Raw genomic sequence first — 27,105 nt, 5'->3', positions numbered from 1 at the left:
AAGCAATCAAATACAAACTTACTTACTGACATGTACTTGTAACCCAAATAAAAGAGAGAGAATAAATATAGTAATGGGATTACGGGGAAATAAGAAGGGATCTATTGCCTCCTTCAACAGAATGTTGTTTCATTTATTCCCAGAATCTCAAGCAAAAAAAAAACTAAAAACAAAAAACAAAACAAACCTTAAGATTCCATCTGGAATGGTGATACACACCTATAATTCTAGCACTTGAGAAGCAAGAGGATCACAAATTCAAGGCCAGCCTGAGCTACATAGCAAAACTCTGACTCAAAAACCAAGGGCTGAGGATGTAGTTCTGTGGTAGAACACTTGCCTGACATTTACAAGGTTCTTTTTTTTTTTTAACATAATCATATATGTATGTAACAATTAATGAAAAAAAGATACCATGAATTTGAAAGAGAGGAAGGAGAGGTATATGGGAAGGAAAAGGAAATGGGAAATGGTATAATTGAACTATAATCTCAAAAATTAAATAATAAAAATACAGATTAAAAAACAAAAACTTTTATAAAGTACAATTTTTACCATGAAAATTATTGGATCTAGTGTATGTGGTGTGTGTGTGTGTGTGTGTGTGTGTGTGTGTGTGTGTATGTGTGTGGTGTGTGCGTGCTTGTGTGCTGTGTGTGTGTATTTTAGTTCCTAAGGTTTAGAGGAAACCTTTACTAGGTTGCCTTAGAATGGGGCAGACTAAGGAAGAAGTCTTCAGTCTTTCATTCTACACACACACACACACACACACACACACACACACACACACACACGGGTGTCTTATTTTTACCATATCTACACCCATGTGCCTGAAAAAAAGTAAGACAGTGCTACTGAACGTGACTGTGAAAAACACTGTCATAAACAATTCAGAACCCAGAACACTCAGGCTTGCAGAGGAAAGAAGAATTTAGTGACTTCTTAGCTTACAGGAATTTTCTTGCAAAGAGGGTCTTTTTTTTTTTTTTTTTTGGTTTTTTGAGACAGGTTTTCTCTGTGCAGTTTTGGTGCCTGTACTGGATCTCACTCTGTAGACCAGGCTGGCCTCGAACTCACAGAGATCCACCTGGCTCTGCTTCCTGAGTGCTGGGATTAAAGGTGTTTGCCACCACCGCCCAGTGCAAAGAGGGTCTTAAATATCCCAGATTAGCCTTGAACGCTCTCTGTGTGTATGCTGGCCTTGACCTTCTGGTCCTCTTGCCTCTGCCTTCATGTTCTAGAATTATAGATGTATGCCACCATGCTAGTTTATAATAATTCATTTAATCTTTTTTATAAAGGGTACGGAGATATTTCAACTTAAATGACTTGGTATCAAAGAACACTTCAGACATTTAAGTTTTTCCCATATAAACTAGAAATGATAAACTTCTTTCCCAAAAGGATTCTGGTAAAAAAAAAAAAAAAAAAAAAAGTAAAAATGAATCAAATCATTGCAGAACTCTATGGTTTGGCTCTGATGCTTACAAAGTAAATTTTAAGTAGTAAATTCAATAATTAAAATTTAGTATCAGCAAGAAAAGTAGTTAAAATATTTTGGTACATTTGATAACAACTACGTAAGAGTCATTCTAACAGATGGTCATAGATCTTGGTTTCCCCAATTTTCCTACCATGCTGCTCCTCAGAAGCCCACTGTGCATGCCTTCAGCTTATATTTTGTCTCATTCCCATTTTCAGTTGTCCTTTCAGACAGAATCTTTGTCCATATTAAGAAAAATAACTATTCTAGGATGTCATTTGGGGAAGTGGAAGCATGGATTCTGGGAATTTTTAAAGCAATAGAAGAGCTACTGTCATCTCAGAATTTCTTCTTCTGTCTTCCAAGCTCACAATACCTTACTTACTGCTCAAGTAAGCCAGTAACAAAACATAGAACATTTTCTTAAGAAAAAGATTTGACTTATATAGATGTTCAAAAAATTGGAATAGCAACTTCTGTGTTAACTAGTTCATAATACATGATTTCTCAAATTTTCTTACATTACCATAATAGAGGTGTTTTTCTTCTTCTTTTTTAATTCTAAGAAATATCTTCATGATAACAAGGGAGTTTGGATAAATCATCCACAAAAAAGGACAATCTTTCTTTATCCACCTAACTTCTCTGCTGGAGTTCTGCAAATAAATCTGACCATAGGCAGGACAATAATCCAAGTTCAACACCTGCAGAGTGCCCACACATAGAGGCACTGAGGAATAAGGCATTTGGAGAAGTGGCAGATCCTCACTTGCATAGCACTTTAATAAAGAGCAATATTTGTTCAGAGAAATAACACGGCAAAGAAAAAGCACATTGAGCTTCTAGGGTGACAAATTGCAGGATGACAAATAAATGGAGAAACTAATGTAGATAAGTATTACTTAAAAGGCCTTCGAATACACTCCATATTGTAGACGGTCCATGTCATTCTCATCTCCATCCCTAAGGCTGCTAGCTCCTTCCTGGTATGGGGAATGGAAGGAACAGCTTCACAAGGGGGCATTTATGCTCTACTTTTAGGTAAGGAGTTTGTCTCATATCTGCCTTTCACAACTAGCTCAAAAGAACCCTTATGTCAGAATCTTATGTTTGAGTATGGTACTCTCTAACTCATTTGCATTGAGAGTGGAATAAGGGAAAGGGCCAGCAATGGTCCCAAAGCCATAGTGCAGTAACTAGAAGTGTTATTTTCTGGTCTGCTGGAAAGCAAGTGATCAGTGGTATGGTGGTTTGAATGAAAACGGCCCCCATAGGCTCATAGGGAGTGGCACTATTGGAGGTATGGCCTTGTTGGAGTAGGTGTGGCTTGTTGGAGGAAGTATATCACTGAGGGTGGGCTTTGAGGTTTCAGAAGCTCAAGCCAGGCCCTGTAGCCCACTCTCTCCTTCTGCTGCCTACCGATCCAGATGTAGAATTCTCAGCTACTTCTCCAATACCATGCCTGCCTGCATGCCACCACGCTTCCTGGCATGATGATAATGGACTAAACCTCTGAACTGCAAGCCAGCCCTGATTAAATGTTTTCCTTTGTAAGAGTCAGGGTGTCTCTTCACAGCAATAAAAACCTGAGATAAGTAGTAAAGTCTTAACTGGAGTCTTGTACTTGAGAGTGCTCTGTATGAACCATTCTGCTATGCCATGACTGCCAGACATGCTCAGGATATAAAAAGACTTACTTTATAAAACAAAAAACATATTTGACTGAATTCACAGGTCTACAATTGTGAACATGAAATTTTAAAAAATGTTAGGTTGTACAAAGAGAAAATGTTAGGTTGTTACTTTTTTAATTACAAAAATGAAAAAACAAATACTCTCCAACTTTCAGGTATCCAAAGAGGAAGATACAATAGAGTTTCTCAAATATCAATTAAAAAAAAAAACTGTATGCTATCATGTAGGCATGCCTTTGTTTTCTACAACAGACGGAGAAAGAAGTAGGCCAGTGGGACTGGCCTAATCCTTCAGATGTGAGTATTGAGAATTAAATACATCTCTAAGAACACAATAAGGTACTGATTATTAAACCATCTTTAACTTACATTTATATCGCTGCCACCACCACCAGCACCACCACCACTTTATTGCAGTACAGGGCATGAAACCCAGAGCTAGTCAAGTCTCTATCAACACAGCCATTTCTCCAACCCTTAGTTATATTTACTAGCAATATATATATATATATATATATATATATATATATATATATATATATGTAGATATGTATATATGTATATATGTGTGTGTGTTATTTAACATTCTCTTAGTCTCAATAAAATGGCAATACTACTTACCCACCAAAATGCTATGAAAATTTATTAAGTTGTATATATAAAAGAATCTTTTATAGAGCCTAGCACATGGGGAATACTCAATAGCTAGTAGTTTTCTTCATTCTTACCTGGGAGTCATGTAAAAGAAGAGAAAATGTTTCAAGTGTTATGTTTATCTGGATTAGGATTAGGAGAGGTAAAGAGAACTCTGGGCATAGTAACAGTAGAAAAACGGCCAGCAAAAGACTGATAAAATTTTGCCAGGCTACCAGTGCCTTTGGCTCACTCTTAAAAGACACAGCATCCATGTGTCTTTTGACATCCATTTTGAGCATCCATGCTTTTCTACACTAGAGGAATAGCACCTCTACTAGTTCTTTTTTGTCTGACTGCTTTTGAAAAGATTAATTCTTTAAAATTTGACAATTTTCTAAGATTCAAAAATTGGATCAAAGTTCAAAGACAACACCCTGAGTAGTCCCGGTCTCTCAACCCTGTAAAAGCCCACACAATCAACACTGTTCTTCCATTCAAGTCTTAATTCCACCCAACATTGTGCTATATGCTTCTGATCTAAGAAGGCAGATCATATGCTGCTTCGAATGGTATGGATTATTCAAGTACTTGACAAAAAGGTGAAAATTAAATGTAATGAGACTGAGATTACAAGTCATCTCACAGGGAAATGAGTCTCATTATTTTACACTTGTAACTCATATATCAAAGAAATAGAGTATAAAATAAATGATACAACATAATTAACTGGCACTGGGGTAGGTGATTCAAGTTACAAATCCACAGGGATTTAAAGGAAAAAAAAAAGATCCCTGAGAAATTTTGTAGACTTGTCTATGTGGTTCTGTGTGTGTTTGAGTGCATATGCTTGTGTATGTGTGTTTGTTTTGTTTTATTTTTCAGGAATCTCTGACGTCTTGCGAGACAGGGCAAAACTGACAAAGGATGCAATTATATTGTTATTGTTTTTGCTTGTTTTAAGCAGAAAAAAATGGTCCCTTCCCCAAAGCAACTTGAGAATACTCTGGATGGACTTGGCACATCCATCTTCAGTGTGATGACTTGACTAATGGAAGAACTGCCTTACAGCTTTTTTTGTTTTTTTTTTTTGTAAGATACTTAGTCTCTGCTTCCAAAATCTGCACTGACCAGTAGCTCAGGAGCCAGCCATTTTATTGCTGTACATTTTATTTGTTAGAAGAGCACTGTCCAGTCAGAAATCTGAAACTTGTAGTCAGTAGTCATATATATATATATATATATATATATATATATATATATATATATATGTAAAGATATGAATGGCATACACAAAACTATAGATAGATAATGTATACAACTTGATGTGCGTGATACTTTTATGTCAACTTGACACAAGCTAGAGTCATTTTGGAATAGAGAATCTCAACTGAAAAAAATGTCTACACAAGATTGGTTTATGGATAAGATTGTGGTGCATTTTCTTGATTGACAACTGATGTGTAAAGGGTTCAGCCGGTGGTGCCATCGTGATACAAGTGGCCATGGGTGCTACAAGAAAGCAGCCTGAGCAAGCCATAAGAAGCAAGCCAGTAAGCAGCATTCTTCCACGGCCTCGGCATTAGCTCCTGTCTTCAGGGTTTTGCCCTGTTTGAGTTCCTGCCCTGACTTTCTTAAATAATGGACTGTGAAGTGCAAGTATAAGAGAAATAAATCCTTTCCTCCCCATGCTTTTGGTCATGATGTTTTACCACAGTATTAGAAATCTAAAGGAAGCCAGGCAGTGGTGGCGCACGCCTTTAATCCCACTACTTGTTAGGCAGAGGCAGGCAGATCTCTGTGAGTTCGAGGCCAGCCTGGTCTACAGAGTGAGATCCAGGAAAGGAGCAAAGCTACACAGAGAAACCCTGTCTCGAAAAACCAAAAGAAAAGAAAAAAAAGAAAAAGAAATCTGAAGGAATATAATGCATCTAGGGATAACTATATATCCATAAAACAATTATCACTGTCAACATTATAAACTTACCCATCTCTCAAAATTACTTTTTGTACCACTTTTCTTTTTGTTAGAGCCTTTAATATGAGATCTATTGGAGTAAAGTATTTTATAGTAAGAGAGGATAAGTCTACCCCACACACCATGTGTCATTAAATAAATATTTGAAGACAGACCTAATTTATTTTCCCTAATTCTCACTGGGTCTCATGTGGGCTGATTTTGTGACCATTATTGTGACCATCTTTCCTGCTGTTTCAGTTATGTAGATGTTTAAATAATGTCTTTCAATACAGGGCTGCCCACAATGAAAAAAATTATTATATCTTACAACAGAGTTGTAAAATATGAGGTCTTAGGCTCTAGATGATATCAAGACCTAATAACTTGTATGTACTATTGATGAAATATTCAAGACAACAGATAAGTGACTGGGCACAGCCATGAAACCTGCAGGAAGTCAAGATCCAAGAGTATATATATGTAGCAGGGAATTCAGCATTTCCTGCATTTGCTATCTTTCAATTAGCTTATTTAAAAAACTATTTTATTACAATTATACTTTACCCTTGTATCTGCATAGAATTGGTCCAGGATTTGTCCTGCCATCTACTCAAAAAGAATCTAAGATTCATAATGGTGGTAGGAGGAGCCTCGATAGAGAAGATCCACTGTCTGCCTCAGAATAGTCACTTTTAAATATATACTTTTGATAATACAGCACATTTAAGTTTTAAGTGACAGTCTCCATAGTCTATAGTCTTGGAAGCTCTGCCAAAGTCCATTCACACAAGTGTTTCTTTCTTGAAGCTATGCTCCTGACATAATTTTGAAATAGAACACTATCTCAAGTTTTTATCATCTTACTTGGGAAGTGTATATAAAGCTCATATTTATTTTCATGCTTGAGTATAAGATACAAACATATGTTATAAGAGGTTTTTAAAATTAAAATTGATCAGAATAAAATAATGAATGACACAGGCTAATCTATGCTAATCTGTGACCTTCTAAGTTAGACTAGCATTTCATTCTTATTTTTGTGCATGTGTTTTGTAACTGTGAAAAATAATGACTATTGTACTAATCTTGTAATTTGTTAATTGCCTCACCCTTCTCTGGTTCATCCAAGTATCCATTAAACTGGCCATCTCTGACATCTTTCATGCTGCATAGAATGTTAGAGCTAGTTTAACAGCTGTCACAATGAAAAATAATATTTTCTGTAAAGGAGTTATATGGGTCAAGTCCTGTATTACAAGTGAATTTGTTTCTGCAAAATGAACATGTCAAGATGGAGACCTTCATTTTTTAAAGTGGACAAGTCCAAGTTGTAATAGAGTGTACAGCCCCTTTATACTCCACCCTACCAACACACACTCATTCACTCAGTTTCCAATGGAGTCACTAGAATTCAGAGCTAGCAAAAAGACAAAAAAATATGGTAAGAGTAGAGTTGAATTTTCCTTTATTTTTATGATGGTGATTACTCCTTTCCCCTCCCTTGTAAGTATAGCAGCTGCCCACATTCAATACTGACACAGCCTGTGTCACATGAGGATTGTAATACGTGACTACAAAGGACACGTGGGTCTTCCCTACTTGATAGGCTCTTTTACTTATGACAGGCTCCCCATCACAAGGAGGGCTTAATGTAGAAACTTGTGCATCAAGTAGCTAAAAGTATGAATAATATTTTTTTCTTTTCCCTATGGGGGGATTATTAATGGTCATGAACTATGCTAAGGACTCAATATGTATCAATACATTTAATATTAATTGTACCCATTCCACTCAGGGAATATCTGAGCTTAGAAACATTAAATGATTTGACTGAGGTCATGTAGGTAGTGATGGGGTTCAGGTTATGTTACCCCAAAATATGACATTTTAGACTGAAGTGTTATGAGACATATGGAAGATGTTTTGCCACAATGTCTTGGAGCAAGCTAACACTCCCCTCAGAGGGTTCCTTTTTTTTTTTTTTTTTTTTTTTTTAGTTTTTCAGGACAGGGTTTCTCTGTGTAACAGCATTAGCTGTCCTGGAGACCACCACTGCCTTGTAGGCTCTGGTTCTCTTTGGAAGCCCCACCATGCTATGTCTGGTACTTGGACCTGAACTACCCTCTGAGCTACTTACTATGCTATTGATCCATTGTCTATATGTACACAGTGTCAATAACTTTTCTAATAACGTTTTTGTTTCCCAGTAATCCATTTTAATGTCTTCTTGAACATCCTGCCTCATCCAAAACCTCACACAGAAATGTCATAATGGTCTGTAAGGTAATATAGAACCACTGATATGCTTGACAGAGCATTAAATACTCATTTTTTCATGCCTTGATGTCATCTTTCCCATCATACATTAAATGATGGAAATAGAAATAAGCAGGCTCAATTCAAGAGTAATGTCAATCCAGTCACAAGTGCCTTCCAGTAGGGTTTCTTCATATCCAGGAAACATTTATTAAGCTGATTAATAACAGAATCTCATACAATATTCACACACAAGTTTTCTAGTCATTTGATTTAAATTTGTCAAGAAAATAGTAAAATAAGTATATAAATTTTCTATAAAAGGGTTCTGAGGTGAGAGAAAGAATAAAAAGAAAGAGAATCCTAATTCATTCTACAAGGTCAGCATACACCATACCCAAGCCAGATAAAAATATGATAAAAAAGAAAAATATAGACAATCATCTTTGCTGGATACACATGCAGAAATTCTCAAGAAAATATTATCAAATCAGAATCAGTAAATTTTTTTTGTTTGTTTGCTTTTTTTTTGTTTTTGTTTTTTGAGACAGGGTTTCTCTGTGTAGCTTTGTGCCTTTCCTGGAACTCATTTGGTAGCCCAGGCTGGCCTGGAACTCACAAAGATCCGCCTGGCTCTGCCTCCCAAGTGCTGGGATTAAAGGTGTGCGCCACCACCGCCCAGCAAAATCAGTAAATTTAATAGCATCTAAATGAGATTATATATAATCGTGAAGTTGATTTATCCCAAGGATATAAATATGTTTCAATATATACAAATAGAGAAATGTAATACATTATAGTAATAGAATGAAGGACGGAAGTCATATTATGATCTCAGAGAACACAAGAAAAACATTTGATAAAATTTAATAATGACTCATGATGAAAACTCTCCAAAAATTCAGTATAGAAGGAATGTATCTTGACACAATAAGAGCCATCTGTGATAAACTTATAACTTGCATCATTTGAACTGGAAGAGGATACTGACCCGCTAAGATCAAGAACAAGACATAGATGTCCACTTTAGCACTCTTATTAAATAAAATGCTAAAAGCATTAGTCATAGCAAAAAGACAAGTGAAAGAAACAGAGCATTCAAACAGGAGAGGAGGAACTCAAATGGTCCTTGCTTATAGATGACAAGGTTTTATACATAGAAAACCCTAAGGACTCTACCAAAAAGCTATTAAAATATGTAACAAGTTGGGAAGCCAGAGAGTTTAAAATTTACCATATAAAGCTCAGTAATTTTTATAAACCAGTAACAAAACTATTGAGAAATAAAGAAAACAATCTCATTTATAATAGTTAACAAAACCACAAACCTAGGCATAAATTTAATTCAGGATCTAGATGGTCTCTACAATGCAAGCTATAAAACACTGATGAAATAAAATAAGGAGAAACACACATGCAAAAATGAGACTGGAATAATACTGTCAAAATGGCCATACTATCCAAGGAAATTCCTATCAAATGCCAATGGCATTCTTCATAGATTTAGAAAAAAAATTACAAAGCTAATATGGGGGCACAAAAGATCTGAAATAACTAAAACATCTTCAGCAAGAACAAAGCTGGAAGCATTTATCACATCTAACTTTAGTATACATTACATAGCACTAATAGCCAAAGGAATAGAGTACTGAAATAAAAGCAGAAAAACAGACCAATAAAGAGAACCCAACAGGGTTGGGGATTTAGCTCAGTGGTAGAGCGCTTGCCTAGCAAGTGCAAGGCCCTGGGTTCGGATCTCAGCTCAAAAAAAAAAAAAAAAAAAAGAACCCAACTATCAAGAAATAAATTCACATCTGAGCCAAGTGATTTTAACAAAGACAGAAAGAACATACACTTGAGAAAAGTCTCTTCAATAAATGGTGCTGTCGTGCTAAAGAGACAGCTCAGTTAGAGGGGTAGTTTGAATAAGAATGGCCCCCATAGACTCGTGAATTTGAATGCTTAGGAAATGACAATAGGAGATGTGGCCTTGTTGGAGTAGATGTGGCTTTGTTGGAGGAGGTGTGTCACTGGAGGTAGGCTTGGAGTTTCAATGCCTTAGCCAAGCCCAATGTCTCTCTTCCTGTTGGCTCTAGATCAGGATATAGAACTCTCAGCTATTTCTCCAGCACCATGTCTGCCTCTGTGCCACCATGTTTTCCAACATGATGACAATGGACTAAATCTCTGAACTGTAAGCCAGCCTTAATTAAATGTTTTTCTTTCTAAGAGTTGCCATGGTCATGGCATCTCTTCACAGCAATAAAAACCCTGATTAAGACAGTGCTTGCCATGTGAACATGAGGACATGAGTTCAGTCACCTAGAGCACACATACAAGAGCTGAGAATGTAACCAACCCAGTGCAGGGAGGAGATGGGCAGATCCTTGGGTCTTACAGCCAGATTGGTGAGCTCCAGATCAGTGACATACCCTGTCTCATAAAGCAAGGTGAATGACTCCTGAAGTTAACCTCTGACCTCCACATGTGCCCAAACATATGTATATACACTCACATATACACATGTGTATATACACACACACAGTGCTGTGAAAACTTGATTATCTAGATAAAGAAGAAAGAAACAGGACTTCTTATGTCTAACCATATGAAAGAAATAAACTCAAACTATATCAAAAACTTATACATAACACCAGAAACTCTGAAATCACCTGAGGGAACAAAAGGGATAATCTTTAGGACACTGGTTTGGACAAGGATTTTTTTTTTTTAATGGCCTCATATATAGGCAACAGACCAAAAACTGACAAAGGATATCCTATCAAGTTAAAATGCTTCTGAACAACAAAAGAAAGAATCAAGAGAGAAAGGAGAGCCTACAGAAGGGAAAAACAAATACTGTGAAACTATCTGACAGGGATTAATCTCCAGGATACATAAAGAACAAATACAACTCAACATCAATAAAACCAAATAATTCAATTAAAGATGGGCAAATGGCATAAATAGACATTTATCATAAGAACACATATAAACAGCCAAAGATATATGGAAAAGTTCGACATCACTAGTCACTGGGGAAATAAAAATCAGGCCACAGTAAGATGTCACCTTACGAGTTAAAATGGAAACTATGAAACAGACACAAATAAACAATAATTAAGATTTCTTGCTGTTCTTTCAGAAGACTGGAGTTCCTATCGCAACACGCATGCTGGATAGCACACAGCTTCCTGTAACACCAGCTCTAGGTGATCTGAAGCCCTTTCCTAGCCTCCAAATGCACCTGTATTCATGTACACACACTTCTAGACACTGAGTTTAAAGTTAAAAATAAATCATTTAAAAATGTAACAAATGATGGTGCAGCTGTGGAAAAAGTGGAACTGTTGGCAGAAATGTAAATCTGTGTGTCCATTATGGGAAACACTATGCAGGGTCTCAAAAACAAAAACTTAACTAAAAATAAAACTACCATATGATCCAGTATTGGTATATAGTCAAAAGAATAGAAATCTGCATGCTGAAGAGACATCTGCACTACAATGTTTTTTGTAGAACTGTTCACAGTAGTTAAGAGATGGCATCAACCTAGGGGTATATTAAATGATGAGTATCTGAAGAAAATGCCACACAACACACACACACACACACACACACACACACACACACACACACACACACCCCTCCAATATAATATTTGGCCCTAAAAAACGAATTCTATCATCTACAGCAATGTGATTGAAGTACTAGAGGTTATGAAGTAAGTCAAGCACAGAGAGACAAATACGACATGTCCTCATGTATATATAGAAGCCAAAATGCTAGTCTCAAAGGAGTTGAGAATAGAATATCAGAACCCAATCGAGGTCTGGTGGCATATGCATGCCTGTGACCCCAGCACTTGGGAGGTGAAGATAGGTGGATTAGGAATTTAATGTCAGAAGTCTGGGCTTCATAAACATATACACATGAACAAATAAAATAAATCTGTTTTAAGAAAGTATTTAAGCTTCAGCAATCTAAAATTCCTTTTAGTTTAGGGTTCTCATAGGCACAAGAATATTAATAAATTCATGTTTTTATCCTGTTAATGTCAATTTTCCATTTATTTCAAAAGACTCAGTGGATTTCCCTACACTTGCAAAAATCAATCAGTGTTATCTCCATAGTATCCTTTGCTACAGTTCACATATGACTTGTCTCATGAAGATTCATGTGCTAAAGCTTAGTCTGCAGCTAGCACTAAAACCATAGAACATTTAAGAGATGAGACATAACTGAGTCCTGGGTCCCTTGTCTTAGGAGGATTGAAACTGGTCTTGGGGGATGAATTGTGATTGCAGTAGTGCATTGGTTCCAGCTACAATGGGCTGTCATAAAGTGTACTCAGTTGTCTTGGTTCATTTTCTTCTATGTTCCATCTCACCTGTCCAATTTCTACTTTTCGGCTATGTTGTGACCCCATCAAGGCAGCCAGAATGACTGCACTATGCTCTTTGAACCCTCCGGCTACCATAATTATCATTCACTCCACTTTCAAATTATTCAGCCTTAGATATTGTGTTACTGTGGCACAGATGGACTAGGATACCTTTCATTCCTCACTTTATCTTGGCCTTCCAAATTATCTACAAGTCTTGCCATTCCTATTTTCAAAAAGTATCCTGAATCATCCCTCTTTTTCCATATTCATAGTTATTACCTTAGCCCAAGAGAGCATTATTTTCTGTTTGGTGTGCTGAAATAACATCTTAACTAGTGTGATGGTTTAAAAGAAAATGGCCCCCAAAAGGAGTGATACTATTAGGATATGTGGCCTTGTTGGAGTAGGTGTGGTCTTATTGGACAAAGTGTGTCACTGTGGAGGAGGGCTTTGAGGTCTTATAAATGTTCAAGATACCACCCAGTGTCTCAGACTATTTCCTGTTGCCTGCAAGATGTAGGACTCTCAGCTACCTCTCCAGCACCATATCTGCCTGCATGCCACCATGTCCTACCATGATGATAATGGACAGAACTCTGAACTATAAGCAGCAAATCCAATTAAATGTTTCCCTTTATAAGAACTGCTGTGGCGGATCTCTGTGAGTTCGAGGCCACCCTGGTCTACAGAGTGAGATCCAGGACAGGCACCAAAACTACACAGAGAAACTCTGTCTCGAAAAACCAAAAAAAAAAAAAACCCAAAACCACCACCACCAACAACAACAACAAAAAGTTGTCATGGTATCACTAGAAACCTAAGACGACTAAATTCCATGTTTCTATGGCCATCCTTTTCAATATACATTCTATACACCAGCACTGCTCAATCAAAATGATGTCCTAAACCCCAAACTCAGGTAAAACTTGTACTTGCTTAAAACTTATAATGGTTTTCTGCTGAATCTAAACATACACACCATACTTTGCTTATATATTCTTAAAGACTTGGCTTCTGACCACAATTCTTCTCTCCTACTTCTTACTAGGTCACTAAATGCCAGCCACACTGGCCTTCTTAAACATATAAAACCTTTCCCACCTCAGAGCTTGGTACTTATTATTGCCTTGGCCTTTATATAATTAGCTTTAGAGTACTATTCAGCTTCAATGTTGCTTGGCTAAGAGAGGCCTTCTCTTACCTACTGGAGGATAGCAACCCAGTAAATTTTCTTGTATTAGTTCATGATATTCATCACTACTCATGACTTTCTCTTCTTTCTTACATATTATCTTTCTGCCTATAGAATACTGGGCTACCAGTGAGGTTCCAGTAGAAAGAAGGGACATTGGTGGTGCACACCTATAATCCCAGCACTCAGGATACAGAGGCAGGCAGATCTCTGTGAGTTCGAGGCCAGCCTGGTCTACAGAGCCAGTTCTGGTACAGCCAAAGTTGTTACACAGAGAAACCATCTTGAAAAGCCAAAAAAAAAAAAAAAAAACCAAAACAAACAAACAAAAACCCCACTTTCTGGCACAATAATGGAAGAGAGGAACATATATGACTAAGATTCTTGCCTTAGCAGATCCTAGTCATTGACTTATTTTTACTTTTAAAGTATTATAAGTTCACATGGTCTTTGAACTTTTTTCTTTTAGCACAAAAGAATCAACTAAAATGACCCCCCTGACATTCATAAATTTAGTATTTATTGTTCTACTCTCCCTCAGACAATCCACAGGGAAATAACACTGTAAACTGTGGGTTTACTTGGAAATGAATTGAGTTATTTTTGTGTAGCAGATGGTGAGTATGCTTCAATTACAGTTTCTGCCCTTTGCAATTACTAAATGTTCTTATGGCAAGGCAGTTACTTTATTTTAATTTCATAAATAAAGAAACTGAGTTAAAAAGTCATAGCAATATAAAGAAACAGAAAAACTTAAAAGTATTTTGAAACATATCCTTCTTGAATGTTTTTTGTTTGTTTGTTTTCCTCCCTGGAATCCATGTTTACACACACTAAATAACTTAGTTGACCTAACTCAATTAAGTCCACTGATTCTTTGAGAATGTAACAACTGATACCAAATAGTACACTTCCCAAAAGGCTATTACAAACCTTATAACCATCATAAGGACTAGCCACTAAAAAATGAAAAGACCAATTTAGACATAGAAACAGCCGAGTCACTGTGGGTTTTGGTAGAGAACAGAAATGTTTCTAAATTTAACAATGAAGTTACCATAAGGTTGCTGTTTAAAGTGTTCTGTGAGTTTTGGATAATACATGCTACTATCAATTAGTTTAGGAAAGAAAAGGAAATCAACCACATAAAACCCTTAGAAGTAGCTCTTAGACTAAGATAGTAAGAGAGGAATAAATGAATTCAAGAGTTGTAGACTGCATCAGCAATGGCCCTGCGGCTGGTGGTAGGACCTTTGAGAAGTGGAGCCTAGTGAAAGGTCTCTTTCAGTCACTGGTTATACGACCTTGAAGAGGGTCCCTTCTCTTGCTCTCTTTTGCACCCTGGTCTCTTGCTTTGCTACTATGCTACACAGTCCTGCTAGGTTCTACAGAGCACTCTCCTGGAAAGGCAATGAGGCCTCAGAGCATCTGCCACCATTGCACAGCTCATGGTCTGCACAAAAGTGGAGAAATGGTACAGATGCACATGCATGACACAGAGCATGTGAATGTAAGAGTTCATTAGCTCCCACGGAGCTCAGCTGGCCCTGAGCATTACTTTTTTTTAGTTCTCCAAAGACTAGAGACAGCTTTACTGTCTTTGCTCTGAAATTAAAACAAATTATCATCCAAGCAAAAATAGTGTGAGAAAGAACTTTGATTTCTTCTCTTTAACTTGTAGTTGCCTATATAAAATAAAATACCAAGTCCAGATTACTATAATTATACTTGCAATTCCTTTATTGAAATTGTTGATTTACTTTGGTAATTGAATGATAAACTAGCCTTAACCTAAGCACAAAACTTAATTCTCTACACTGAAATCACTGAGAGGGCAATACTGTACTTAGAAATACTATGACATATTCTCAAGCTCCAAAATATAAAAAAAGATAGCAATTGTGGAGGCCCAAATTACTAAGGGTTAGAGAATCTGAGCTTGCTTTACCCAGCAGGGCTGCATAAGGAGATGATTTGGTCACGGGCATGTTTACCAGGTGTTTGGAAGGGTCTACACTTTCTTGGCTGTATGTTGTGCTTTGATCTTGCAAGGAGGAGGTCTTTTGCCTCTCCCTTTAGTATATTATAAAAAGCCCTTCTGAATAAATGAAGAGGCTGTTGGGTATTGACTCAGTCCCTCCTGAAGCTATCCTGTGTTTCTGTCTTTCTTCTTGTTGTCTAGGTCTCTCTTTCTATCTGATATTTTCTTATCTCTCTCTCCTCCACCTAAGAACCCTTCGAAAGGTGGGAATAGGTCAGAGTTGGTCTCCCACAGACTCCCACAAGGAATGTTTAAAGAGCTTATGTAGACAATGAGAACACAATAGGTCATATCTGAAATATATCACTTTCCATCATTTCATGATTAAGGGAGAGTCACTTATAATTTAAAGATTAAGAAGAAATGGTTGGTGGCTTCCTTTCCAATGCTGATCCTTTAAAATGCAGCCAGCTCAATCAGTAAAGAATATGCAGAACTTCCCAGGCAGCAAGGCAGAATTTTAAAAGGAATTTAACTGTTTCTGAGTGCTATGATCTGTAATATTCAAATTAGTTCTCCAAGGAAGGTAATTTGGGAAAGATGCTACGCGTAGGCAAGATTTAGCAGTCCAAAGACAAGTTAAGAAATGTGTCCAGAATCAGAACATAGCTCAAATGGTGGAGTATGTGTCTAGCATGTACAAAGTTCTGAGTTGATCCTCCATATCATTTACAGCAGGCTAGGTGGTGAATCAGAAATTCAAGTCATCTTCAGCTACATTTGAAGTTGGAGGCTAGCCTAGGGTGAATAAGAATCTGTCTCAACAACAACAAAATACAGTGACCAAACCTCTTTGCCTCAATTCGCTCCAACTTCTGGCCACAGTTTGCCCTCAATGCTCTCACAGCTGAGTGGTCAGCAAGCCCCAGCTGGCAAGAGTTCACCTCGTTTCTTTTCTCCTCTCTCTTAGGTTCTTCATCTAGCATAGCATCTCCTGCTGCTCCTGGTATCAGGTTGCTGCACAGAACATTCATCTTCACAGGGGCCTCTGAGCTGCCCCTCCTCTTTGGTTCTTCTTGGCCACAAATTGCAAGCTCTCTTCTTCCTCATATTTTTTCTTTTGAAGCTAGTTGGCATTTGGGTTGAGGACAATTCTCCACATATTTTAATTTTTGTTTCTTTTTTATGTAGTTTTTATTTTGTTTTCTTTCTTTCTCTTTTTTTGTTTTTTGTTTGCTTGTTTGTTTGTTTGTTTGTTTTGTTTTGAGACAGGGTTTCTCTGTGTTAACAGCTCTGGCTGTCCTGGAACTTACTCTGTAAACCAGGCTGGCCTCGAACTCACAGAGATCCACCTGCCTCTGCCTCCTGAGTGCTGGGATCAAAGCTGTGCACCATTACCACCACCTGGCTAATTTTGAACTTTTCTTCAATGCTCAATTATCTCTTGTCCTTGTGTGTGGAGTCTGCTATTTCCTGCTCACGTTAAATATTCAGTTTCATCAGAAACTGGTTAAAGATACTCTGATGAGTAATCCAGTGGTTTTCACTGTTGGTAATAGCATAGCTCCAAGTCCCAGGTGGTTGTTCTTAACTGGAACTTTAATGTAATTCTGTGGCTCCTTGTTCATAGGACTCTAAGCCCTTTTGAGCACCGCATTGTTTATAACACAGACATACAGGTTACCAAAACCCTGTGGTTTTGAAGTAATTAAATAGAGCCTTGGAATGTCTCCATTGGAGGAGGTGTCTGTGTGTGTGTGTATGAATGAAGCAGGTCACAGATACTGAATGGTTAGTGCAACAGACTGACAGATTGTAATTATTCTCTAAGAAAATGTGCTCCTCCTGCTGTACAGATTAGAATTGTAGCAAGGCATATGACTGCTGAGGAACAGACTATTTCTTAGCTCTTCCATAGTTGTGTGGCCATCAACAAAACTTTTGTTCAATGAATGTAAATAAAAGTGTAATATGTAATTTATTTGCTTAAAAAGAAGCTTCCTGTTCTCCACTACTCTCTGCTCCTCTGCTCTTCCTGTGAATACGATGTGGACGTAGGAATGACCTAGCTTTAACTTGCACATGAAGACAATGCCCCTAGGAGGCTATGGAAACACACACACACACACACACACACACACAGAGAGAGAGAGAGAGAGAGAGAGAGAGAGAGAGAGAGAGAGAGAGAGAGAGAGAGAGAGGGAGAGAGAGGGAGAGAGACGGAGGGAGAGAACGCACTGGAATCTGAAAGATGGCAGGGAGTGGGACATCTACCTTTTAGGCAAATCCTCTGCACTGGGATCTGGGAGAGGAACATTCTATCTATTGAAACTACCTTTTTATAGTTCCTCCCTCATGTACCTCTTTATCTTTTGAAATAGAAATTAAAAATATACCTCTCAGTGTTATAAATGCTACAGATGAATGATTTTGCTCTAAATTAATTTAACTTTCCTCAAACTAAATTCTTACAGTCAAAGAAAAGCAAGAGGAGAGAAACGGCCAGACACAGTATTAGTTGCTATATTTCTAGTAAAATGGAGAGTATTTAAGTCTTTTTCAACATGCGCAAACTGAGTATCAAATAAATTTATGTTTCAGTTACATTTTCTCTGACTGGTTTATACCATTGTGATGACAGCAATTGATTCTCAAAGCAACTCATCAAATTGTCAACACCTTAATGAACAGAATTAGTCTATTTCATGTTGAAAAGCAATACTAGCAACTCACACAGATAAAAAGTGTCATAAGAACTTATTGAGCAGTGACAGCCTCTGACAAAAGGCTTCTGATAATATCTCCCTATGATGAGCTCACACACAGTGGCTGGTTGCCGTAAAATGGAGTTTGACTACAGCATTCCATGCCATTCAGAATGACTTCATACATCTGAAAGACGATGAAAGAACAGTGAATTAGCCAAACTCAGGAATCAATTATTATTCTAGCTAGTCAAGAGCAGAGAATATTTTAATTTTATGAACATTTATGGCAGTGAGTTCAGCAGTCTAAATTCAATTATTTGTTCATATAATGTCTCTGGATTTTCTATTCAACCAGTACCATTTTAAAAAATTAGGACAACTATCTTAAACACACAGTCTTTAAATAATTTCACTAAAAAGCTTTCTTTTTACTTGTCGTACAAAAGCAATACTTGTGAAACAGAAACTGATTTTACTACAATCTAAAAATCCCCTGCTGTACAAGATGAAAAAGCAGGGAACTCTGACTGAGAGTTACTAGGTATGACTAGCATGTGGGTTATAAAAAGTCCCTTCTTTGCACAGTATCCGTAAGGTTTAAAACATGCATACATACCATAACTTAAGGGTGACAAACACTCACTCCACAGGGAGAGAGAACCAACTGGGACTCTGTTGCATCACTTGGCTACATGGATGACTTGAGCCAAAGGTCCTAAGCAGTGAGTCCGTGCACTATAACAGTAATAAACTTGCCTAGATTAAGAGCTACACATTATGCAAAGTGAAGGGGACAAATGCTGTCATTACACTTATATCAGGTTCCTACAACAGCCAAATTTGTAAGACTGAACATAGAATCGTGGTTGGGAGGACAATGAGAAGTAAACAGCTTCTGTTGGGGACGATGAAGAAGTCTGGAGATGGTTGTTATTATTGTATAATAATGGGAACGCCTTCAAATATACAAGCTGCACAGCTGAAAATGGTTAAAATGGTGAATTTATGTTGTATTTCACTATAACAAAGAGAAAAAAATTAAAGATCATGAAGATTATTTCAAAAGTTCTTAACATAGCATCTGGTACATTTCAGGGACATAGTAAAAGACAAGTGCCTTGCTATTATTTATAAATTTCTTAAAAGGGTATTTAGGGCCAGGCAGTGGTGGTGCACACCCTTAATCCAGGCACTCAGGAGGCGGAGGCATGTGGATCTCTGATAGTTTGAGGCCAGCCTGGTCTACAGAGTGAGTTTCAGGACAGCCAAGGCTACACAGAGAAATACTGTCTCAAAAAATTAAAAAAAAAAAAAGACATTTAAGTGCACCTCACAACTTGTAAATGTTATACAGTTACATTGTTATTACACAGTTAGGGCTTTGGTTAGACATGGTCAGTGATCAATAAGTTTTCATGACTCTTTAGCTGTGTGGGTTGCTAGCATTGTTATTCAGCAGAAAATAGACTAATTTTGCTCACTAAAGTGTTGATGATTTGATGATTCACTTTGAGAATCCATTGACATTACAGTAGTAAAATCAGTCAAAAATTTTATAACAGAAGTCAGCTGCTTTTCTGCATAGCTTCAAAATATTACTTAAATATGTATAAATATGATAGGATGAACATAGTCCAGAGGTGTGCACTAGAAATACCACAGCATACTAGTAACACTCAAACATGCTTCTAAAACAGATTTCAAGGTAGACTAGAAACTACTATTATTCACTTTTAAATACAATAAATAGAATATTCTCCTAATTTTATATTATCCTGTCACTAAAAAAGATTTATTTTATTTTAATTATGGATAGGCATGTGGGTGTGTGTATGTGAGCACAGGTGCTGAGGTATCAGATCCCCTGTGAACTCCGTGATGTGGGTGAGGAGAACTAAATTCAACTTCTCTGCAAGAACAGTATGCACTCATAAACTGCTGAGCCGTCTCTCAAGCCCCTGTGCCAATTTCTTAAGTAATACAGACACATAAATTTAGTCAAGCACCTTAACAAATGTCATAATTTTAAGATGATTGCCATCTATTCATTAAATGATTAAGCTGTATGAGACATATACAAACATATACACACACGTATGTACTCAAATCTACATGCATAGATGTATACATACACATGCACAAACACACATATGTGTGTAGCACAGATTGAGATAGTGTCTATGAAGAAATTTAGAGCCTTGCAAATTGTATTTTCTTGTGCCTTCATTTTGTAAAGGAGTAAATTGTCAGAAAGTTATCTAGTTTGATTAATATCTAGTTTCAGGGACTAGAGAGATGGCTCAGGAGTTCAGAGCATTTGCTGCTCTTACAGAGGGCCTAGGTTCAATTCCCAGCATCCACATAGTAGCTTAAAGACATTCACAACCCCAGTTCCAGATATTCAGTGCCATTTCCTGCCTTCTATGGGTACTGTATACATGCGGTACACAGACATATGTGTATCCAAAATGTTCATACACATAAAATAAAATCTTTGAAAAAAATCTAGCTTCAGGTGAAAATGCACAAACAGTCCTTTGTTTGGTCTTTAGAACTTCACAGCAAAGGACTCAGGCTAGACAGTTTCACTAACAACTTATTTATTTTTATACATTTTACTTAAATTAGCTTAAAAGTAGTACATTTCCATATGTGATTTTCATATTTCCCTTAGTTGGTTCTTTTCACTCTCTGTCCATCCTCTTCCCTGCTGTGCTATTTGGCCCTGCACTCTCCCCACCCACTCTGTTCTATTGTCTTCCTCATGTTCTCCCTTAAGTCCTCCCTGTTACTTTTCCCACTCTAAAGGGCCCCTTTCTATTTCTTGGCGTCTACTTATTTACCTTCTCTTGGATACACAAATCTAATAGATAAAGGCTGGGCTCTTCATGTAAGAGAGAACATACATGCTGGGTGGTAGTGGCGCATGCCTTTAATCCCAGCACTCAGGAGGCAGAGGCAGGTGAGTTCAAGGCCAGCTTGGTCTACAGAGCGAGTTCCAGGACAGCCTGGGCTATATAGAGAAACCCTGTCTCGAAAAACAAAAACAAAACAAAGAGAGAACATATGGTATTTGTCTTTTTGAGTCTGAATTATCTGAGTGAATATAGTATTTTCCATTTCCATTCATTTTCCTGAAATTTTCATAACTTCAATTTCCTTTAAGGCTGAATAAAATTCCATTGTATTTACATACCATATTTTCATAATCCATTCTGTTGATGGACATCTACTAGCTACTGTGAAGGCAGCAATGATAAACAAGGATGTGCACATATCTCTGTAATAGGATGTAGAGTCCTTTGAGTATATGGCCAGGAGTGGTATTGCTAGGACATAGTAGTTTTAGTTTTAGTTTTTTTGAGTAGCTTTCACACTGATTTCCATAATGGTTGCAACAGTGGATATAGGTTATTCTTTCCCCATATCCTCCCAGCATTTGTTACTACTTTTAAAAAAAAAAAAAAAAACAACTTTTGTATGTATTTTATTTTATGAAATCTTGTATACATGTATGTGCAGTGCATATATGCCTAATGCCCTTGGAAATCAGAAGAGGGAGTTGGACCCCCTGGAATGTAGTTAAGGGTGGCTCTGAACCACCATGTGGGTACTGTGAGCTGAATCTGGATCTTCGGGCAGAGCAGCCTGTGCTCTAACTGCTGAGCCATCTCTCCTGCTCTTCATTTGCTTTCTTGATGATGGCCATTCTGACTGGGATGGAATGGAATCTCAAAGTAGTTTTAATTTTAATTTCCCTGATGGCTAGAGATGCTGAATACTTACTCAACATTTGAATTTCTCCTTTTGTGAACATCTGCATGCTTCCAGCCCGGCCTAAAATTCTCTGTTCTTGCCGGGTGGGTGGTGGTGGCACACGCCTTTAATCCCAGCAGAGGCAGAGGCAGGCAGATCTCTGTGAGTTTGAGTCCCGCTTGGTCTACAGAGTGAGTTCCAGGAAAGGTCCAAAGAAAACAGAGAAACCCTGTCTCAAAAAACAAAAAACAAACAAAAATTCTCTGTTCTGAGTTTAGTTATGATCTTTAAAAAATTTTTCCTAGTTTTCCCAGAATAAAGCTGGCACTCCATCTTTAGGTTGCCAAACCTCCCCCATTTTTAATTTTTTGAGGCAGAGTCTTGATATGTAGCCCTAGTGGCCTGTAACTCACTATATAGATCAGGTTGGAATGCTGGGATTAAAGAAGTATGCCATTATGCCTGGCCCCAAAGTTCCCTAAAAGACAGGACAATTTTAATTGTACACTCATTAGCCTTTCCTACTACAACCATGACAACTTTAGGATATCAAATATTATCTCTATTTCTCCTCACCATGCACACATAACCCAGGACCTGGGGGGGTGGGGGGTGGGAAACAGGCCAAACTACTGTGACAGGAAGTGAGGCAAGAAAGATGGAATCAAGAACATGGATGGGAAGCTGGCCATGGAATGAACGCTGAACATATCCATACTAAAAGGCAGAAGGAAGCAAAGCAGTGGAGGATAAAGATGAAGAAAGATTTTTTAAGTAAGGGGGTTGAAAACTTGCGTGAATTTATGCTGAGAACGTACTTTGCTCACAAAAATGGGGCAAGGAGGTTTTATTCTGTCTCTGCCAAATGATCTCATATTTCTTATGGTACTATGAGATCAAATTAATTACTGGATGCTTGGGACAATGACATGCTTACTAAACTATCCTTGATTCCTGGCACTTTAGACTGTCTCCTGAGAGATAAACAATGAAAGACTGCCTCAATAAACTTAAAATAAGATTTGATATGTACAATGCACTGTGATAATGGACTCCCTCCCCCAATATAGATCCCTACTTCATAAAATGCATTATTTCTGGAACAAAATTACCTGAGCATTCTACAGTAAGCAGAAATCCTGTATATGTATTTATTGGTTTGTTTTAGCATTAATCTATCATAAAACAGAGGATACATTAGACTAACATAAAAAAAAACAGTTCAAATAAAGAGAGATGTTGGAATGAGTTTCACAAATGCGACACAAAACAGGAAGGGCCAAGGCCACAGAACTCGGTGCTGTGCTGTTAAAGCATCCCCACATCTATGAGTAGAGCTCTACTGCCACCAGCAGGAGAGCCAGTGTTCCTTCAGCAATGAAAAAACCCTTCCCACAAGCAGAAACCACTGCAAATCTGAGAGGACCAGTTTCCTCTCCAACCCCAGGTCTTTCCACTTCTAACTTGAAAGCAGATTGAAAAAACCACATCTGAACCTTCAGTTTTTCTTATTCTCCCATCTTTGAGCACAGAAACAAGAACTGTGAACTCAAAAGTGCTGTGTCAAATGCTAAGGGGACCAAAAACTCACTGTCTAGTTTGAACATGTTTTCCTCCCTAGCACATATGGCATTCAAGCAAGGTCTTCCACAGCACAGGCAGAGCCTCAGGAACATGTCAGTCCTTCCCAAGGGCAGCAGAAAAGGAAGTGGAAATCATCTTTTGGAAAGTCGAAGGAATACTGAACACATCAGCCCCATGCTAAATAATTGGGGTGTGTGCTCCAACACCTCTCACAAACAGCTCCTAATTCTGGAATTCTTGGTTCTCTATTAAGCCCATTTTCTTTACTCCTCCTTTGGCCATATGAAGACACTAACAGAGAATGCGCTGTGCCTTATTGATATTGTTTGTGTCCAGAATGTCCTCCAAAGGAGCATATGCTAAAGGTTTGGTTGTCAGAGAGCACTATTGGACGGTGATAGTATTTTTAAGAGACAGAGCCTACTAAAGAATTTAGGACACCAACGATCTGCAATTGAAGTAGACTGTGGGAGCCTGCTCCCTTTCCTTGCCTTTTCCTCCCTGGCTCTGTGGGGAGCAGTTTTGCTGTTATATGCTATGGCTGTGATATGATGCCTCAGCACAGGCTCAAAAGCAACAGGGCCAATCAGTCTTGGACTGGAACATGTGACATCATAATCAAAAATAAATTCTTTTTCTTTATAAGGTTGGTCATCTCAAGTATTTGGTATAATGCCTGGAGGCTGGCTGGTAGAAAATTGTTTCCAAGGGCCATTGCCATTCCTATATGATAGACAATGTGAGAAGCCTTTGGAATTAGTTTGCAGGAAAAATCTGGAAATTTTTGGAGGAGAGAGCTACAGAGAGTTAGAATGATGTGAGCAGAGCTTACTGAGTAACTCAAGTCAGGGTCTGAAAGACCAGAAAACTGATAGAAATGTGGGCAGTAAAAGTTTCAGTTTTATCAAACAGAAATGGTAATTCTCTTCCAAGTCAGATAGAGGCCACACTTAGTTCCATTTTGTCCATGTCCTGATACTTCATGGGAGGTAGACAATAAAGATTATCATGGTTTGGATATGAAGTATCCCCACAAAAGGTTCATGTAGAAGCCTGCGTTTTCACTGAGAAGAGACTAGAACATGATGTCTCTGACCATTAACTAATTAATGGATCAACCCATTGATGGATTTATACATAACTTGATGCTACTATTGGGACTATTAGTAGTAAGGTTACAGAAATATAGATCTATACTGTCATCCTCAGCTGCTCGGAGTTCCCCTAAGCTTTTAGGGATCTGAATTCAAGCCAAACTAGGATTTGTAGTATTAATGTTGAGAATTTCAGGATTAGCCACTTCAAAACTAAGCAGAGTTGGAGACTTTATTAGAGGTATTTTAATACAGGCTTAGGTATGAGGGTTAGAAAGAAAAGAGGCTCTCTGGAAAGAAAGGTAATTACACTGATTCACATGGGTGTAGATAAAACATACCCATTTATGGGTAGAGGCTTCACAAGAGTCACAAGTAGCTATATATACCATTCTGGTGACTGTTGAGTTACATCTCAAAAGGCTGCTAAGAAATCCTCTTTATTATCTTTTGAAAGTGAGATTATAGGGTTGCTTAGGAGATGCCTTGAAGGAGTTATGGCAGGTTTACAGCTGGGAAGGGAGGCAGGCCTTAAGCAGTTGGTCATTGTGCTGGAATCCTTGTTGCTTTTACTAGGGAGAAGCTTCAACTGGACTCTGGGTGAGGAGCCCTGTTCCCTTCTCATGTCACCAAAGTTTTTCTTTCCATCCTGCCTCAGAGAGAAGTGGAAATTCTCATCAGTGAGGCCTGCTTGGAAAAGTAGATTGGTTGGGACGGTATCTCCTGCAGAAATGTCTCATCTTTTTCTTCTTTCTAGCCATTCTTGGGTGAGGAGACTTTGCCATGTGCTTAGACCACCAGGAAGCTTTACCTCACCACAGTCTCAAAGCAAACTATCCAATCAACCTTGGAGGAAACTTCAATCTAAACTTGAAACTAAAATCATGAACCAAAATAAATTGTTCCTCTTCAAAAAGTTTCTTTTATTACTTTTTATATGGTGGTGTGGGGGGGGGCAACTTGTATGTATGACACAGCATGCTTGTAGAGGTCACAGAACAAGTTGCCAGAGTTGGTTCTCTCCTTCTACCATAGGTTCCTAGGGATTGAATCCAGGCCATGAGGCTTGGTGGCATCAACTGCTAAACTGTCATGTTTGCCTAAATTCTGCCTTCTAAAAAAAGTTCCTCTCAAATATTTATCACCAAAAGCTAGCCATCACCAAAGTGGTGTATAGTGTCCTTGAGGGACATTCAAGGCAGCAAAACATTCAGACTGCTAATTTAGCCAGATTTATAGTGATAAATGAGAGAGGAAGGAGAAGAGTAGACCTTTTTTCTTTTTAATTTGCAGTTTAGTCAGAAGCAGAGGATGTGTAAAATGTGGGGCAAGGAATATGAAGTTGCTATAACATTAAAAAGCCAAGTGCTATAAGCCTGGACAAGAACATCTCAGCATTCTGCAAGACCATCCCATCTGTCAAGGGCTCATGGATGTAGAAATAAAAATTTGATTACAACACTTGAGATAAGATCTGGGGTGTCCTGTACAACCAAAGAACCTAGAGACTCACTTCCTATACTTAGCTTAAAGGCCAGTCACGGTTTAAGTGGGCCCAGGAATAGCTTATGTTGGCAGAAGACTTTGGCAACACCCAAGTAATGCTGGTTCTGTAGTCATGAAGAATGTAAGAACTGTGGGGTCATGGAGGCTTTCACTGAGATGTCAAAGGCAGTGTGTTACAGGGAGAGAATCCCTGTAGGCAGTCCCTTCAAGGATGGAAGGTAAAGCTACAGCAGAGACTCCAGCTGTGAGCAGAACTCGCTGAGGAGAGTTGTAGGTAGAGAGCAGAGCCAGCCTGAGAGAGGCCCCATCAGCCAGGCTGCAGGATGGTGCTGCCATGTTCACAGCTGCTTACAAGCCACCAGTGTGGATCAACTAACAGAGATTTAAGCTTTAACGCAAGCTTTATTTGGTTTTCCTCTTACTTTGGGATGATTTCTGACTATTTTTCGATTCCTGCCTTTGGAATATAAATGTTTGCATGTGCCTGTCCACACTGTATCTTGGAAGCATGTAACTTTTGTTGTGACTTTTTCCTTTTAAGGCACTGAGAGTTTAGTTTGTTGCAGTCTAAGGAGGCTTTGGATTGGACTTTCAAACAGTGTTGAGGCTGTAAAGAGTTTGCAGACTCTTGGGTATGAACTGAATGCATCAATGGAGATGAAACTTGAAGGTGAATAGTCTGGCTCCAGTGTCCACATGATCTTAACTACTGTATGCATATGTGAGACCCTATCTCAAACAAACACACACAAACAAAACGAAAACACTTGTGATGTCAAGGGGAAAATGAACCCTAACATCCCATTGGTTAGGTGTATCAACTCATGAAGTCATTCTGGGCATCAATATGAAAATTTTTCACAAACTAAAA

General features: G+C 38.0%; 1 protein-coding gene and 1 long non-coding RNA gene across 4 annotated transcripts in view; one reads left to right on the top strand and one right to left on the bottom strand.

Moving 5' to 3' along the window:
* Rabgap1l (RAB GTPase activating protein 1 like) overlaps window positions 1-27,105 on the bottom strand; it is a 577,981-nt gene that overhangs the window by 143,948 nt on the left and 406,928 nt on the right. The gene's annotated exons all lie outside the window — the stretch shown is intronic.
* LOC131925865 (uncharacterized) lies at window positions 13,271-25,644 on the top strand. Its single transcript, XR_009383370.1, has 2 exons — window positions 13,271-13,332; window positions 25,486-25,644. It is a non-coding gene; the product is annotated as an uncharacterized LOC131925865 (long non-coding RNA).

The sequence above is a fragment of the Peromyscus eremicus genome, chromosome 15 (genome assembly GCF_949786415.1).
Source record: "Peromyscus eremicus chromosome 15, PerEre_H2_v1, whole genome shotgun sequence".
Taxonomy (NCBI): Eukaryota; Metazoa; Chordata; class Mammalia; order Rodentia; family Cricetidae; genus Peromyscus; species Peromyscus eremicus.
Note: the sequence above shows the minus strand (reverse complement) of the source record. Positions and strands in the feature narration are given on the sequence as shown.